Genomic DNA, 16,599 nt, shown 5'->3' on the forward strand with positions numbered 1-16,599 from the left:
CTCTGGTTATCTTAGTTAATGGGGTTCCGACAAAGAATAAGAAAATATGGCAAGATTTAGTAGATGTTAGGAAAGTTAAAAAGGCAACATTGTATTTGAAAAATAATAATAAATACTATAAGAATGTATATGTTGCAGAAGAGGAAGTAAGTGAGGAAGAGGATAGCGATTTGTGTGCTGGTCAAATTGAGAAAGTAGAACCCTCTACTAGTGAAGAAATATATGAACATTATAGTGTTCATCCTTTGCATTCCAAGGAAGTCATGGGGAATGCTATTGAGTTGTTTCAAATGAAACAAGCCTAAGGGAGTCCCATTAGTGTTTGGGAGGAAAGTTTGGAAGCTCGGTGTTTCCCACAGCTTTTTCCAACAGGTCAGGGAGGAAGATATGATGAGCGACCTCATCAAATTCCTGCTTCTGAATACCGGACTTTGCGATTGTATGCAGGAGATGCTAGGTTTCGACAATGCATTCCTTATTTGTTTCATCTCCTGTTTGAAAGCGATCTGTCTGGACTGTCATATGCAGTGAACCACATCTTGAAAAGTGGTATACACATGCAAAACATCTCGGCAAGTGACTTTATGGATAAAGTCAATGTCCAAGACAGTATTTTGGATTCTCACCTGATTAATCTCATGGCGTGTCAGCGTGGTACTAATGAGTACTGGTACCGTCGTCATGGTGATTTAAAATGTATGCTGAGGAACTTAGGTACTCCCACATGGTTCCTCACTCTGAGCTGTGCCGAGTATGGCTGGGAAGACTTACTTGAATTTCTACGAGAGGCAAATGCTAACGTAGATAACATCGAATTCAAGACACCCGGAGAACTGTGCTCTTTGGATCCAGTCAATGTATGTAGGTACTTCAATCATAGATTTGAAGCTATGATGTCTTTCATCATGAATAAGAAGAATCCACCTCTTGGAGAGGTGTTGGATTTCTTCTGGAGAAAGGAGTACCAAGCAAGAGGTGCTCCTCATATACATATGTTGCTGTGGATCAAGGATGCACCTAAATTTGGAACGGATCCAGAAGACTCAGTGATGAGTTTCATCCAACAGTATTCTACGTGTGCTGTTCCAAACGCAAAGGAGAAGAAAAGCCTAAGAGAAAAAGTTCTGCGTTTCCAAAGCCATCGATGTGGAAAGTACTGCCGTCGTAAATTCCGAAACAAGGACAAGTTCTACACCAAATGTCGTTTCGGCTTTCCACGACCGGTGATTTCTAAAGGAAGAGTAAACAGTTTGATGTCTTCGCTGCGACATAATGTCATGAAGAAATCACCTAAAAACACATACAATTTGAAGAGGAACGAAGAGTCCAAGTACATCAACGACTACAACCCGGTGATTTTGTCCATGTGGAATGCTAACATGGATATACAGTTTGTGGCTGATAACTGTATGGCTGTGGCTCGGTATGTGACGTCTTACATCACCAAAAAAGAGAAGACAGAATTGAAGGATATGTGGGAGGACATTTCCCATGAAAAGAGCCTCAGCAAGAAGTTGTACAGTTTCAGTCTGAAGATGTTGTCGCATCGAGAAATTGGAGCTTACGAATGCTCTGACTGGTTGTCTTCAGCAAGTCTCTATGCCAAGTCCAGGAGTATCATTTGGGCGAGTCTTGGTCTTGCTGCAACGCGTAATCGAGTTCTGAAACCTGTGCGGGAAATTGAGTATTTGGCGGAAAAGGAGCCAAACAGTACCGACATTTTGAAGACCAACATGTTGGATACATATTATCCAAATAGAAGCAGTCACCTCGACAATGTTTGTCTGTATGAGGTTCTTCAAAATTACATATTCAAGAGGAACATCAAAGAAGATACTGAGAAAGGAGTGTATGCTGTAATAGGAAGTGAGGGATGTCTGGTCAAGCAAAGAAAATGCCACTTGGTAAACCATCGAAAATTGAGTGGCGAATCTCCTGAAAAAAAGGAGTTTTTCTATTTAGCACTTTTGCAACTTTTCAAGCCTTGGCGTGCAGAAGAGGAACTGCTTGGAGATTTCCTCTGTTATGAAGACTCTTTCAATGCCGCCAAGGAGACCATAGAATGTCCTGCTTTTCCCAAATATGTAGAAATGTTGAATGCGGAAATTGAGCAGGAAGCAACGATTGCAGCCGAGATTGCCAGAGACAGTTCTCAGGACAGTCAGAGTTCTGCTTCATTGAGTCAGGATCCACTAGGAGGACCTGTTATCGAAAATGAAGCTGCCACTGCCATGAATGAAGTGGAAAGAGCCATGGCACATGCTCAGGAGGATGCGGTTAACTTAGAAGAGTTGGAAAGACAACTCAACGTTGAGCAGAGGAAAATATATGACGAAGTTACCATGCAAATTGATCATGGATTAAGTCATGACAAGAAAGAGTGCTCATGTACGTCGTTGAAGCCTGTCCGACTGTACGTGAGTGGAGAAGCGGGAACTGGAAAAAGTTTCCTCATTAAAGCAATTTCATGCTATTTGCAGGAAAGGACAGAGTCATCGCTGTCTTGTGTTGTCACCGCTCCAACTGGACTGGCAGCACATAACATTAAAGGGATTACTTTACATCGTTTACTGATGCTGCCAGTGGAGCATGACAACAAATTACAATATCACAAGCTATCTGGAGATGCTTGTTTTGAAGTTTCAAGAATCTTGAGGAAAATGAAACTTCTTATCATTGACGAAGTAAGCATGGTTTCCAATGTCATGCTTGCCTTTGTGCATTTGAGAATGCAAGAAGTTCTCAAAACAGAGTATGATGTGTTATTTGGTGGCAAACACATCATTGTTTTCGGAGATCTTTTGCAGCTGACACCAGTGAAAGGGCAACCTGTGTTCAAAATGCTCACGCATGAAGATACCAGGAAGTGCCTAGGCAGCATTGGCAACGTCAATATATGGTTAAACTTCAATTATGCTGAACTGCATGAAAATATGCGTCAGGCGAAGGATGAAGTTTACAAGACTATTCTACAAGATGTTAGAATTGGAAAAGTGACCGAGCATGGGAAAGAAGCTTTACATGCACGATTACTGTCAAATTTATATCCAGAACAAGATGTTGTGCCTGAGAATATTTTTCAGAAAATTACTGATAAGAAATCTGGAATATCTTTGATGCCAACTCTTGCAGAATGTGCCAAATTCAACAACAAAATGTTGCATTTAGAAAAGCAAGAGATTGTGAAACTGGAAGCTATTGACAGAGTAGAGCATATGGGATCAACAATTATTTTGTCTGAGAATCTGAAAACAAAATTGGATTCATTAGAGAAGAGTATATCTAAAACTGCAGGTTTTGAAAAGACTCTGAATGTGTGCTTGAACTGCCGTATAATTTTAAGAAGGAATTTACATGTTGAAAGAGGTCTGGTAAATGGATCAATGGGTAATGTTGTTGATTTTGTAAAATACAGAAATAGAGATGGAATTGAATTTTTTAAAATTAAATTTGATGGCATTGAGGAAGTACAGCTAATTGGTCGTTGCTCTGCTAGATTTTTGCTTGTAAAAGACTTATATGTTCGCCGTAAGCAGTTTCCTGTTTGCTTGGCATATGCGGTGACAATCCATAAATCGCAAGGTTTAAGTGTAGACTGTGCATTGGTGAATATTGGCAGTTCTGTGTTCAAGGAGGGTATGGCATATGTGGCATTGTCACGAGTTAGAACTTTATCGGGATTGTACTTGATTGAGTGTGATGTCACAAACATTTGTGCGGATCTAGATTGTGTTAAGGAATACAATAGGTTAAGAAGAGAGTATGCGCCACATTTGCCTCAGTATCCTTTGTTTGAGAAACGTGTGGTAGGCCGGAAACGAAGAAATGTGACCAATACTGGGGAGGTTGTAGCAAAAAGACGAAAAGTCGATGAACCTAAAATTACAAGCAGAAACAAAAAGGATTCTGTTGAAGATGTTGTTGGTTTTCAATTTGAAAACAGTTCTGGTGTCAACTGCTATGCTAATGTAGTGGTTAATGTTTTGTTTTCTCTAGAAAATGTAAAAGAAGAGATTGTGGTCAATTCTGATCAAAGATTTTGCAGTTTGTTAAATTCTGTGTTAGAGAAATGTAGCACTGATAGAACAAACATAGAAAGTGTGTCTGAAATTCGAAATCTGTTAGACAGATGTTCAGGCCAAACACAATTCTCTCAAAATATTCAGCAAGATTGTCAGGAGTTTTTAATGTATATGCTTGATGTATTGCATGCTGAAGGTGTAGATGTAGATCAGCTGTTTGGGCTTTCTTATCAATGGCAGCATGACTGCGAGAACTGTATGGTATCAAGTACTACTAGTGTAGACTCAGAAAGATTTATATATTTAACTTTGCCAGACAGTAAATCAGTCTCCTTTAATAAGCTAGTAAAAGCAGCTGATCACAACATGGAGTGTAGCCAATGTAAATCTGAAATGATGTCCACATTATTTATACGAACATATGGCCAGTATGTCATTTTAATGTTCCAACGATGTAGGCCTGATGGAACAAAATTGACAACTTTAATTAAAAATTTTGTAGCTTCGCAGTTGTCAATATCAGGAAGGACTTTTGTAACTGCAGCAATTATATATCATGACGGCCCTTCAATAACATCAGGACATTACACAGCTTATTTAAAGTCTAGAAATGGCTGGTCATTCTGCAACGATTCTGTTTTAATTTTCAAAAAAAAATTGCCGTATGACCTTAAAAACTCTTACCTGGTGTTTTTAAAACCAAAATTTTAGGGAAATAATCTCGGGATGTGCTCTGTGGAATTTCAAGAAGTTCTAATGGCTCCTACACAATTTGGCCTTGAGGATAAGTGTAGTTCAGAGACATAACTTCTAACCATAAGACTGGACGTCATGGAGAAATAAGTGCACTTTGAATGAGTTCAGAAAAACTATTTCTTTTTATAAGCTAATTGAAGCAGCCAATCAAAACATAGAGTAGAGGGAATGTAAGTCTGCAATGCTGTCTACTGTTTTACATTGCTTTGTGATTGAAAGTGATGTAGAGAATTAAATAATTGTACTAGTCATAGAGTTAGTGTAAGTCTGCTTCATAGTAAGCAGTATCAGTGTCATAGGAAATGTAGAACATGACTGAGCAAGAAGAGGAAGATATTACTATTCCTGGATTGTGAAAATGATCTTCAACATTTTAATTCTGAAAGTTGCAGAAATGCCAAATGACGGGATTGGCTTACAAGAAATCCAAGAGTTATAAATGGCTCTGACAAGATTTGGCCTTGTGGAAACTTGTGGTAGAGAGCAAGAAGTCATTTATTGCATGTAACATGTTTTTAAAAACGATGGAGATTTTCTTTCAGAATGTGGCGGGCTGAAAGTAATAACAGCACAACAGAGTGTAAGCTGTTCATAGGACATCCTTTGATGTCATGGAAAGTAAGTTAACTTTAAGGAGTTCTGAATTCTGATTTGTTATGTTGTATGGGTTTTTTAAACACAATCATTTTGATTGTGTTTTTTTTCCCCGCTGTTATATGATGAATACCTTCAAGTCACTGTTTTTAGTGAATTTTGATACATTCTGAGAACAGCAAAAATAAACCATTTAACATGTATAATTAATTCTGTACTGTTTGCATTTATGATGTATATGTAGAACTGTGTAGGAGGCATGGAGAAGGTGAGGCTTCTGTAAGTGTCAAAGTTGTTGCATGCAGTGCTGCGCTTCTGCATATTCTTTCATATGCTAGACTACATCTGCACAATGAGATACCTAAGCAAAGGAAACACAAGTGATGTGATTGTGAAATGAGCAAAATAAATTGCACGTATTTCATTTACATCTCCTGTGTTTCCTATCACTACGAAGCACATTGTGTAGATCAAGTTTAGGTCTGTCCAGGGAAACATAGGAGGTTTGGACTTTGTTCAAGAGTGCAGTGGACATGACTCACTTCATTGGTAGACCTTCACATATATTATGTCCTCTATTCTCTTCAACAACTCGAAATTTCATCTGCAACCCTGAGTAGGCCTCACCTCAAACAAACCTCTGGATAGGAGACATCTTATTGGCATCCTGAAGCAATTATTTAAAATTTTAGTGTCTTGCGACACTTTTCTGAGACAACAGCAATGCAAAAGATGCACCATATTTTAAGATAGGCCTCACTTCATCTGCATCAAGATACTGTTAGTTTAAAATGTATATCTTTAGGACTGTGTAGGGGGCCTGGAGAAGCAGAAGCTTCTGTAAGTGTCAAAGTTGTTGAAAAACTGTTTGTCCTTCAATCTTTTCCCTTGTCTTCTGTAATTTTTAAATACATGTTTTAATATTTTTCAAATGTTTGTACTCTCTTTCACAGATTGAAAGTATAAAAACAAAAAGTGAGTAATTTAACGACAATTATAAGGTAAATGTTTTGTACTCTTTTCGTTACATTTCTATCACATTTAACTTCTATTAGTTCCACTGCTTCATTTCATTAACCCTCAGTTTCCTGCCTTTGCTACTTCCCTCATTCCTTTCTCTATTACCTACTTACTCAACTCCTTCCACTCTTTTTCTCAGTCCCTCTCTTCTCATAGTTCCTCACTCTTGTTCACTCACTCCGTCTCTATTACTCTTAGTGTTTTTGACTGATCACTCTATCACTATTTGTTCATAATGCTTTCTCTGTGTAGTTGAAGCACACTAAGGGGCATATTATGAACACAGCCAATAAAATTATTGCTCTTTTTATTGGCAGAAAACTGGTGCAAAAGTGGTTTTAGCGGCAGTTTTCTGCCGCAAAAGCAGCTTTAGCGACACATTTCTGCCAATAAAAGCTGCAAAACTTTTATTGCCTATGTTGATGATATGGCTCTATGTTACTTACATTTCTTTGCTATTTCAATTAATCTTTTTCTGTTATTTTTTGTTTTCTGTTTTCTATTTTTTCTCTCTGTTATTCCTCATGTTTTAATCTTATTTTGAACATTCACTCACATTCTCCAAGAAACTCTTCTTTGTTAATGTTATACTCTTTTTTTTTTTCTTTCACTTCGTTATCTATTTTGTTTTTCACAATTATACCCTCTTCCGTCTTTTCTTCGGTAAATAGATCTATTAAACAGTATCTCTTCTTTACTCCCTATAGCTGTCTTTCTTTTAACATCACTCTCTGTTTACTTTCCTTATACTTACTCTTTTTTTTTTGTAAAAATGTTTGGGTTAGCTCCCGGTCCGCGTACCGGGAAGCTAACCGGGAAGCGAACCAAAAGAAATAGAGCTTGCCAGAGTGCTAAACATTCTAGCAATTTTTTTTGAAAGGGAAGGTAGTTCTGAAAAGAACTTTTTTTTAAATATTTTTGTTGTTTTATATATATTTTTTTTTTTTTGAATTTTTTTTGGTTTTTTTGTATTTTTTGAACGATTTTATATTTTTTTTGGTTTTTTTTGGGGGGGGGAAACAACAAAACACAGGCATTGAAAAGGGCTCAACAGGAGCAAAAAAAAAATTACTGGGGGCGGTTAGGGCAATTATGGTGTTCATACGCCAGGTTGATAGCATTTATGCTCATATTGCCACATGCTAACAACGCACGACAGTGCATACAAGTGTGGATCATGTGGCCAAAATGTTCTTGTATGTTTGGCACAGTTTCCCGTGCCTCTGCTGGTGTCAATGAAATGGATATTCTTGATCTGGCCACAGGAGTTGATCTTGGATTTTCCTGCAAATCCCGTATTTCCGCCCGGCTATAATTCAGTGGATGCTTCCTTGTCATGTGCCTGTGCATAGTATGGTTGCCATAACTATATTTCTTATCCGTCCCTCTGGATAATTTTTCTTTACAGATGAGGCAGGTGACATACCTCGCATTCACTTTTTTTTGGCCACGAGGGATCGAATAAAACTGCCAGATGAAACTGGCTTTCTTATGGGAAACCCGGGGCACTTCTTCTAAGAACTGTGGTTCTTCTCCCTCCTCTTCATCCATTTCTTCCTCTTCCTCCTCAGTGTTGGTCATCACCTGGGGAGGTGGTCCTCTCTTCCCATGAGGAGGTGGAGGTGGTGGTGGGGGTCCACCAGCTGAAGCAACTACTGAAGCCATTTCTGATATAGTAATAAAGGTCTTCCTCTCACAATGATGAAAGTCAGAGTGAGGAAAGAAGGAGGGGTTTTCATCATTTGGGAAAAACAATACTTCTCAACCAATGAAAAGTGTTATTTTTAGGTCACCTGACCTAGCCGTACATCATTATGAAACCAAAAGTGAAATGAACCAATGAAAAGTTTTATTAACAAGTCACATGACCTCTCACGCTCATGTTACGCGCTGCGGAACGCGCCCCGGTTAGCTTCCGGGTCGCTGAGCTTCGCGCCTCGGTCCGCGCCCCGGGACACTTCCGGGTGCGCTAACGCGGTACGTCACAAGACGCATTACGAGGCAACGCGATACATCGCGCTTTCGCGACGCGCCGCGGATCGCTTCCGGAGAGCTGCGTTTCGCGCCTCGGTCCGCGCCCCGGGGCACTTCCGGGTGCGCTAACGCAGTACGTCATAAGACGCATTACGCGGCAACGCGATACCGTCACTATGTTGATTTCTTACCGGTTCGCGGACTGGGTCGCGGCATCAATTTGAGCTAACGGATAGCTTCCCGGTTCGCGGACCGGGAGCGAAACAAAAAAAATATTTAAAAAAAATTATTAATAAACATATAAAATATATTTTTGGATTTAAAGAAGAATACATTTTACAGCTATAGATATTAGCTTTAAAAAAACCAATGAAATTCACTGAAAAAACCATAGGTTATAGACCATATATAGTTAGGAATTAGCATTTACAAAACCTTGAAAATTCACTGAAAAAACCATAGGTTATACACCATATATAGTTAGGAATTAGCATTTAAAAAACCTTATTTTACTCACACAAAACCAATGAAATTCCATATATAGTTAGTTGTACTAACTATATATCGCGCACCCGCAATCCACTGCTGATCATGTCACATATTACATCATTCATGACATGGTCAGTGACATCACTGATGACATCACTGATGACATCTCAAATGACATCACTGATGACATCACTGATGACATCTCAAATGACATCACTGATGACATCACTGATGACAACATCCAGTGACTGTATTTTTCTGTAAAGTTAAAATATGTCTTACATATTTAAGAATGAGTGGATGTATAAGTGTCTGGATGAAGGATTTAGTAGGTGCATGACTGACTGTATGAGTGAGTGGTTAAATGTGTCTCACTGAGTGCATGGGTTAGTGACTAAACTGTCTTAATTTGTGCATCATTATGTCTGTTGTTCTGTAAACTGCTGCATGTGTTGATCAGTAGCTATATGAGTAACTATATGGGTTATTGATTGGTTGCCCAAGCATTTGTATGGGAGACTGAGTGTGTATGTGGGTGGCTGGGAGGTGTATGACTTTGTGCATAGATGTATGGGTTCAAAAGTGCATGTGGAAACAGCTGTATGGGCGGTTGACTGTGTGCATGACTGTATTGGTGAGTGAATAGATATCTCAGTGCTACATGTCAAAGTAAGTACATATGTAAAATACAGTACATGTGAGAGTTGACATATATAAATAACTGTGCATAAGAGCCAGTGAATGTGTGAGTGGCTGTATGGATCATTGTGAACTTGTATCCAGGATTGTATAAGTGAGTAAATATGTTTTAGTATATGTTTGAATAAGTAAGGTGTGTATAACTGTATAGTTGTGAACATGGAGGTGTGATTGATTCTTTGCATGACTGACTAGGTGTGTAAGTAACTCCATGGATGAGTGACAGTCTGTGAGTGTCTGTTTACACTGAGTGTATCTAAGGTTATATTAGAGTCTGAAGAGGTTCATCGTATTATCACATGAATGATGTCATCAGTGATGTGATCAGTAATGTCAAATGAGATGTCATCAGTGATGTCATCAGTGATGTCATTTGAGATGTCATCAGTGATGTCATCAGTGATGTCATTTGAGATGTCATCAGTGATGTCATCAGTGATGTCACTGACCATGTCATGAATGATGTAATATGTGACATGATCAGCAGTGGATTGCGGGTGCGCGATATATAGTTAGTACAACTAACTATATATGGAATTTCATTGGTTTTGTGTGAGTAAAATAAGGTTTTTTAAATGCTAATTCCTAACTATATATGGTGTATAACCTATGGTTTTTTCAGTGAATTTTCAAGGTTTTGTAAATGCTAATTCCTAACTATATATGGTCTATAACCTATGGTTTTTTCAGTGAATATATATATGTATATATATATGTAAATATATATATATATATATATATATATATATATATATATATATATATATATATTGAAAAAACCATAGGTTTCACACGTTATAGTTAGCTGAACATTTCTCTCATACAAAACCTTAGAAATTCCTCCGTTATAGTTAGCTCAGCTAACTATAACTTGCGCGCCCGCAATGCACTCCTGATGACGTCACATATTACACCACTCATGACATGGTCAGTGATATCACTCATGACATCACTGATGACATCTCAAATGACATCACTGATGACATCATCCAGTGAATGTGTGTCTTTCTGAAACATTTATATCTAAAGGTCGATGGAAGAATAAATGGGTAAATAAGTGTCTAAATGGATGTTTTTTTGTAAAATTGATTGTATGACTGACTTATTAAGTACATCTTAGTGAATAGGTGTACTAGCGAGTAATCTTTAAATATTTAAATATCTGTATCAGCGTCTCACTTTGTATATAAGTGGCTGCATGGGTTGGTGAGTAGCTACATGAGTGTGTATATGGGTTATTAGTTGGTTTTTTGAGTACCAAAATGAGTTTTGTACAGTTCGGTGGGGAGTATTACTTAGCGCACAGATGCATGAATGACTGACTCACTGTTTGTATGTGTTTTAAAGACAGTATGTGTGCAGGACTGTATGGGTGGATGAGTGTGTGTATGGGTGTGTTAGTGAGTGAATGACTGTCTCAATAGTATCTTTATGAGTAACTACATATGTTTTAAACTAGTATATGTGAGTATTGAAGTATATAAGTGAGTATATCTGAGGGTGAGAGATTCTAAGACTTCCTGTATAAATAAGTATGTGTTTCTATAAGTGATTTTATAGAGAGTAAGTATGTCTATGATTCTGTAGAAGTTAGTGTAGTGGTGGGTGTATAGATGTATATGCAAGTAAATGGATATTTGATAGTTTATTTGCATGTGTGAGTATGTGTGTGAGTAACTCTATAGAGGAGTGTCGGTGTATAACAGGATATATAGGTGTATGAGTACATATGATGAGTGAGTACATGTATGAGTGACTATATAGAACTGTTGGTGAATGAGTGGATGTGTATGTAGATTTTGGGATTACTCAATAGCTTGTTCTAACTGGAATTGGTATCTCTATTTTTTGAAAATTTTAGTTTCTATTTTTGATCGTGTGTATCAAAGGTTATATTACAGTAAGAGGAGGTCTGCCACAAGGATGATTTCATCAGTGATGTTATCAGGGACGTCATTTAAGATGTCATCAGTGATGTTATGAGTGATGTCACTGACCATGTCATGAGTGATGTAATATGTGACGTCATCAGCAGTGCATTGTGGGCGCGCAAGTTATAGTTAGCTGAGCCAACTATAACTGAGGAATTTCAAAGGTTTTGTATGAGAGAAATGTTCAACTAACTATAACGTGTGAAACCTATGGTTTTTACAATGAATTTGCAAGGTTTTTACATGCTAATTCTTAACTATAACGTGTGTGAAACCTATGGTTTTTTTCAGTCAATTTCAAAGGTTTTGTAAATGATAATTTATAAGTGTATTAATTATTATGTCTTTCTCTTTATACTAATTTCTTATATTTTTAATATACATATTTATATTTATTTTATTTTTTAGATTATATTTCATATTCTTATTATTAAATAATAACAAAACTAAATTGCTAAGTAATTTTTGGATGAATTATTGCTTGACGTCCGTTGCAAGTATAACACAGCTCCATCAATTCTCTTGGGACCCTATGCTCACAATGCTGTATCAATCCTTACACCTGCTTCAAGCACATGCAAGGTTTTGACGCAGCATAAGTTCAAAACTCACTGAATAAAATGTTATACATTTCACTCACTTTTACGAGGCCTTGCTGCACCCCCTTCTGCACAAGAAAGCCTCTTCTGGCACAGCGCTTTACAATGTAATACACCCTCCAGATGCATCACATTGTTAATAGCACACACCATGGCACATCTTTTGCACCAGCGCTGTGTCACAAAAGTGACGCAACGGCTATGTAAAAGAGGCACAAGGGGATTGTAAATCCGCCCCTAACACATACAAATTCACCCAGGCACTTTCACCAGCAGCGCAAATTGAAGCATACACTTGTAACATATTTATGTACATATAATACATTCAAGTGCTTCGGACATACTACAGTATGCTATATACACCTTATAGATTTATGCTGTAGCAGTTCCTTATAGTTCTGCACTTTCACATTCTCCTTACACTAGTATCATATTCATTCATTTATGAACTACACATTCATTCTAACAAACTTTTACACACTACCATAGAAATATAGTTCTTTCTTTGACCAGTGAAGGTAGTTCTGAAAAGAACTGTTTTTTTTCTTTTGTATTTTTTTTGTGTTTTCTCAACAAATTCCAAGCAGAAAAAAAGAATGAAAAAAAGAACAATTAATGTTGAGGACATCAATGATCCTGCATCCTGCAAGTCTATAGACTGTTACCCATAACACAAAAGTTTATCGCAATAAATGCATAGAATTTTAACCTTAGCAAAGTCGAAATCAATTTGTGGGGGTGGACTGCTTGCTGAAAATGCTGATGCCGCAGTTGATGTGCTTGGTGCAGTAGCAGGTGGATTCTTGTGCAACCTCCGTCTTGCACCTCGAGTAAAGTTCTTGGGGTGCAAGTTCTTCACGTGTCGCACCATATTTGCTGTGCCAAAGGAGTATTTTTTTACATGGATCACCTCTGTAAAGAGTTGTTTGGCAAATTTTACAGGTTACTTTTGGAACATTAACCTTTTTTGACCCTCTGGAAAAGTGAAAAACTTCCAAATTAGAGCTTCTTTCCTCTTCTTTGGACGTTCTTCAGGAATGAAATCTCCCTCTGAAGAACTGCTGGAAGATGACTCCATTGCTCTTATTATGATGATCTTCCTTCCTTCCTTCCTTCTATTTGAAGATTCTCAGAACAAATGCTTTTTCTTTGAAAGTCAAAGTCGAATAATTATAATTGGACGGAACTTTCAACAGTCGCAATAGGAAAAGTTATGAACCAATCAAATCTCTACTTTTAAAGTCACATGGCTTTGCGTACGCTTATGATGCGCTTGCGCAGCTCTTTCAATACGAGTACGCATGATGTTCTACCGCGATTTGTGTAATTCTTTTTAAAAGTAATATATGATTGTTACAAGTATTTAAAAAAATCATAGTTATCCCAAATGTCTGCCCTTAGTATGTACATTAAATACATACATGTTTTAAACCAAGTAGAAACATTGCCCCCTTTCGCGTACAGAACGCCGTACATGACGTCACACCGAAGCTTTAATGCGACGCGTAACGTCAAAGCATATTTGTACCGTATGCGTGGGTACACGCTGAGTATGATAAGCAGTACATACTATGGTGTGATCACCCTCTCAGTGACAAATCAGAGCTCAGGGCGCGCTAAGGAGAATGATTAGAAGTGCTGACTCATTGCAGATCTGATTCTGGGCCTGCCTCTGCGCACATGATAACACCGCCCCATCTCTCTCTGTTGTTAATTGTTAGTGCATACACTCATACTTGCACATGTGCGGTGCTCGCCCACCCACACTACCCACATGCCACCAACTAGCATGCTTGCTATCATTTAGCCTGGAAACCAATACAATACCCAATGGCATGTCCCCAAGGGCCATCATTCTTACCGACCGCAAAAACGCTAGCAATGACGGCCCTGGCCTTGGTGTGGTCAGCCCTCGTGGTTCCGATATAATGCGGGCACTGACGTGAGCACGCTCTCTTTTGCCTGCCTCTGATGCGGTGACAGACAGACTGTCAAAAACACCCCAGACTCAGCGAAACCGCAGCCTTTCAAGACACGACAAAAGACGACAGAAGCAAAGGTAAGAGAAGACATCTCAACATCAGCCTCCACTGTAAATTGTATATCCATAATGCTATTTTTTTATCCTCCATCTGGCTTTCCTACCCCTCAATGGTTTTAAATTGTACTTACATAATTGAAATATTTCTTTCTAAGTCAGGAGGTCCTATACACCTCTAATCTTAAAAATTGTGCCTGCATAAATTTATGTGTCGTATTTCTGTACTACGCCATGTGCTTAGGCCTCTATTATTATTAATTGTGCGTCCATGATAGTATTTTTTTTCTGCGTCACGAGGCCGTCCCAGGCCTCTATTAACTTCCTTTGTTTGCTGGAGCTGCAACAGTCTAACTAAGAACCCACAATAAAATTCACTTTTGATAGCAGTTACGCAACTCAGTTTACGATGACTAATCAAAACGTCCTTTTGTTTCCTTCAGCAAACACCCTTCAGAAGCAACCACGGCCTATCGAGCAACAGCAATGGAATTCTCAGCAACTTATTAAATATACTTTGACGTATAGAAGCAGTCGAATGGTGAACTCTGGTGGCCGCACTCTTTATACAAAGTAAGCACAGCAGCCTAGATCTACAAAGCCTTCATAGCAATGCATTTGAAATAAGATGCCATAACGGGCATCGGTAATGCAGTAGGCACTTCCAAATAGACACCACTTGAATGCGGCACTATAACAACTGAAATATACCAGGTACACTGCACTCGTAATACTGTAGTGTTAGCTTTATTTGTGAAACGAGAGAGGGCCATATTATCAAACCTTGGCAACAAAATTATCGCCACTTTATCGGCAGCAAACTGCCGCTAAAGTGGCCATAATAGGTTTGGTAATATGCTCTATTGAATTCCAATTGAAGCTCATGTTAGATGTGAAGGACATCTAACATGAGCTTCGATTGGAATTCCATAGAGCATATTATCAAACCCATTATCGACATTTTAGCGACACTTTCCTGCCGCAAAAACAGAGATAATGGGCTTGATAATATGCCCTTGTAAATTCCCATAGTAGCCCAGGTTAACACCAGAACCTGGACTGCTATGGGAATTCACAACATTATTATCAAGCCCAATATCGCCGCTTTAGCTGCAGTTTCCTGCCGCTGAAACGGCGATAATTTTATCATCGTTTTTGATAATATGCCCCGTAATGCTTCAACTCATTTACTCACATCTACATAATTCTAAACTCTAATTTTCTTTTTTCTTTTGCAGATTACCAATCGGACACCTTTTGGAATACATTTCACAATTTGTTTATAACATTGTTTAAGTTATTTTTCCAGTTCTAATATAGTTATAATTGAGTTTCGTTTATATTTATTGTTTAATAAAACTTTTTTTTAAAAACGACATACTTCTTTTATTTTGTGGGGGAGGGGTATGACGGCCCACAATAAAAATAATGTTGAAATACTATAGTAAGATATTCAAGACTAGGATTGAAAACTACTGAGTTCTAACTAACAGATATAATAAAAACAATGGTAAGAAACTACTAAAATGGCGGTGGACGGAGTACGTAGTCAACGTTTGGCGCCTCGGCACTACCTTTCAAATAAATATATAAAAAATATGACTATTACTACTGTACAAAGGTACAGCAGCGGATGACACACACGAACCGGGAAAAGAAAGCGACAGATTTACTAACTGATATGAAGAAGGGTTTGCTTGTTGAACTTGAAGAAAAAGAAAACGTGGGCTTCGAAACGACGCTGAGCATACGAAGAGAGTACAACTACTACACCAAAAAAAAAGGAAAGCTTTACATACTATCATAGAAATGAAGGAGCATATTATCAACAAAAGGCGATACATTATCGCCGCTTTTATCAACAGGAAACTGCCGATAAAGCGGCGATAATGTGCTTGATGATAGGCCCTTGTAACTACCCATAGCAGCTCAGGTTCTGGTGTTAACCTGGGCTCCTATGGTTATTTTCAAGGGCATATTATCAAGCCCATTATAGCCGCTTTTGACGATAATGTATCGCCTTTTGTTGATAATATGGCTCATTGCTCTTTTTTTGACCAGTAAACTTACGTGTATATTATCAAGGACCGGTGTTAAAATTATCGCCGTTTTATTGGCAGGATACTGCCGATAAAACGGCGATAATGAGCTTGATAATACGGCCTTGTTATTTCCCCTAGAAGCCCATGTTAACACCAGAACATAGGCTTCTATGGCAATTAACAAGGACGTATTATCAAGCCCACCCTCCCAACATTAATAAAAATATCTTCACACAATGCAGGTACCTGGAGCTGGAAGGTCATTTTACATATCACTGCCCCAGAAAGGTGGCGTTCCCCGTGACGTGTACGCGGAGACAGAGAGAGAGAGCTCAAAACATATTTTTTTTTTTAAAAACCCGAGTGGTGCCGCTCAGCAAGACTGCGGAGAGTAAGGCAGTAACCCCCCCCCCGCATACTTCAAAATTAAAACCA

This window comes from Lissotriton helveticus, chromosome 1_1 (genome assembly GCF_964261635.1).
Source record: "Lissotriton helveticus chromosome 1_1, aLisHel1.1, whole genome shotgun sequence".
In the NCBI taxonomy this organism is placed as follows: domain Eukaryota; kingdom Metazoa; phylum Chordata; class Amphibia; order Caudata; family Salamandridae; genus Lissotriton; species Lissotriton helveticus.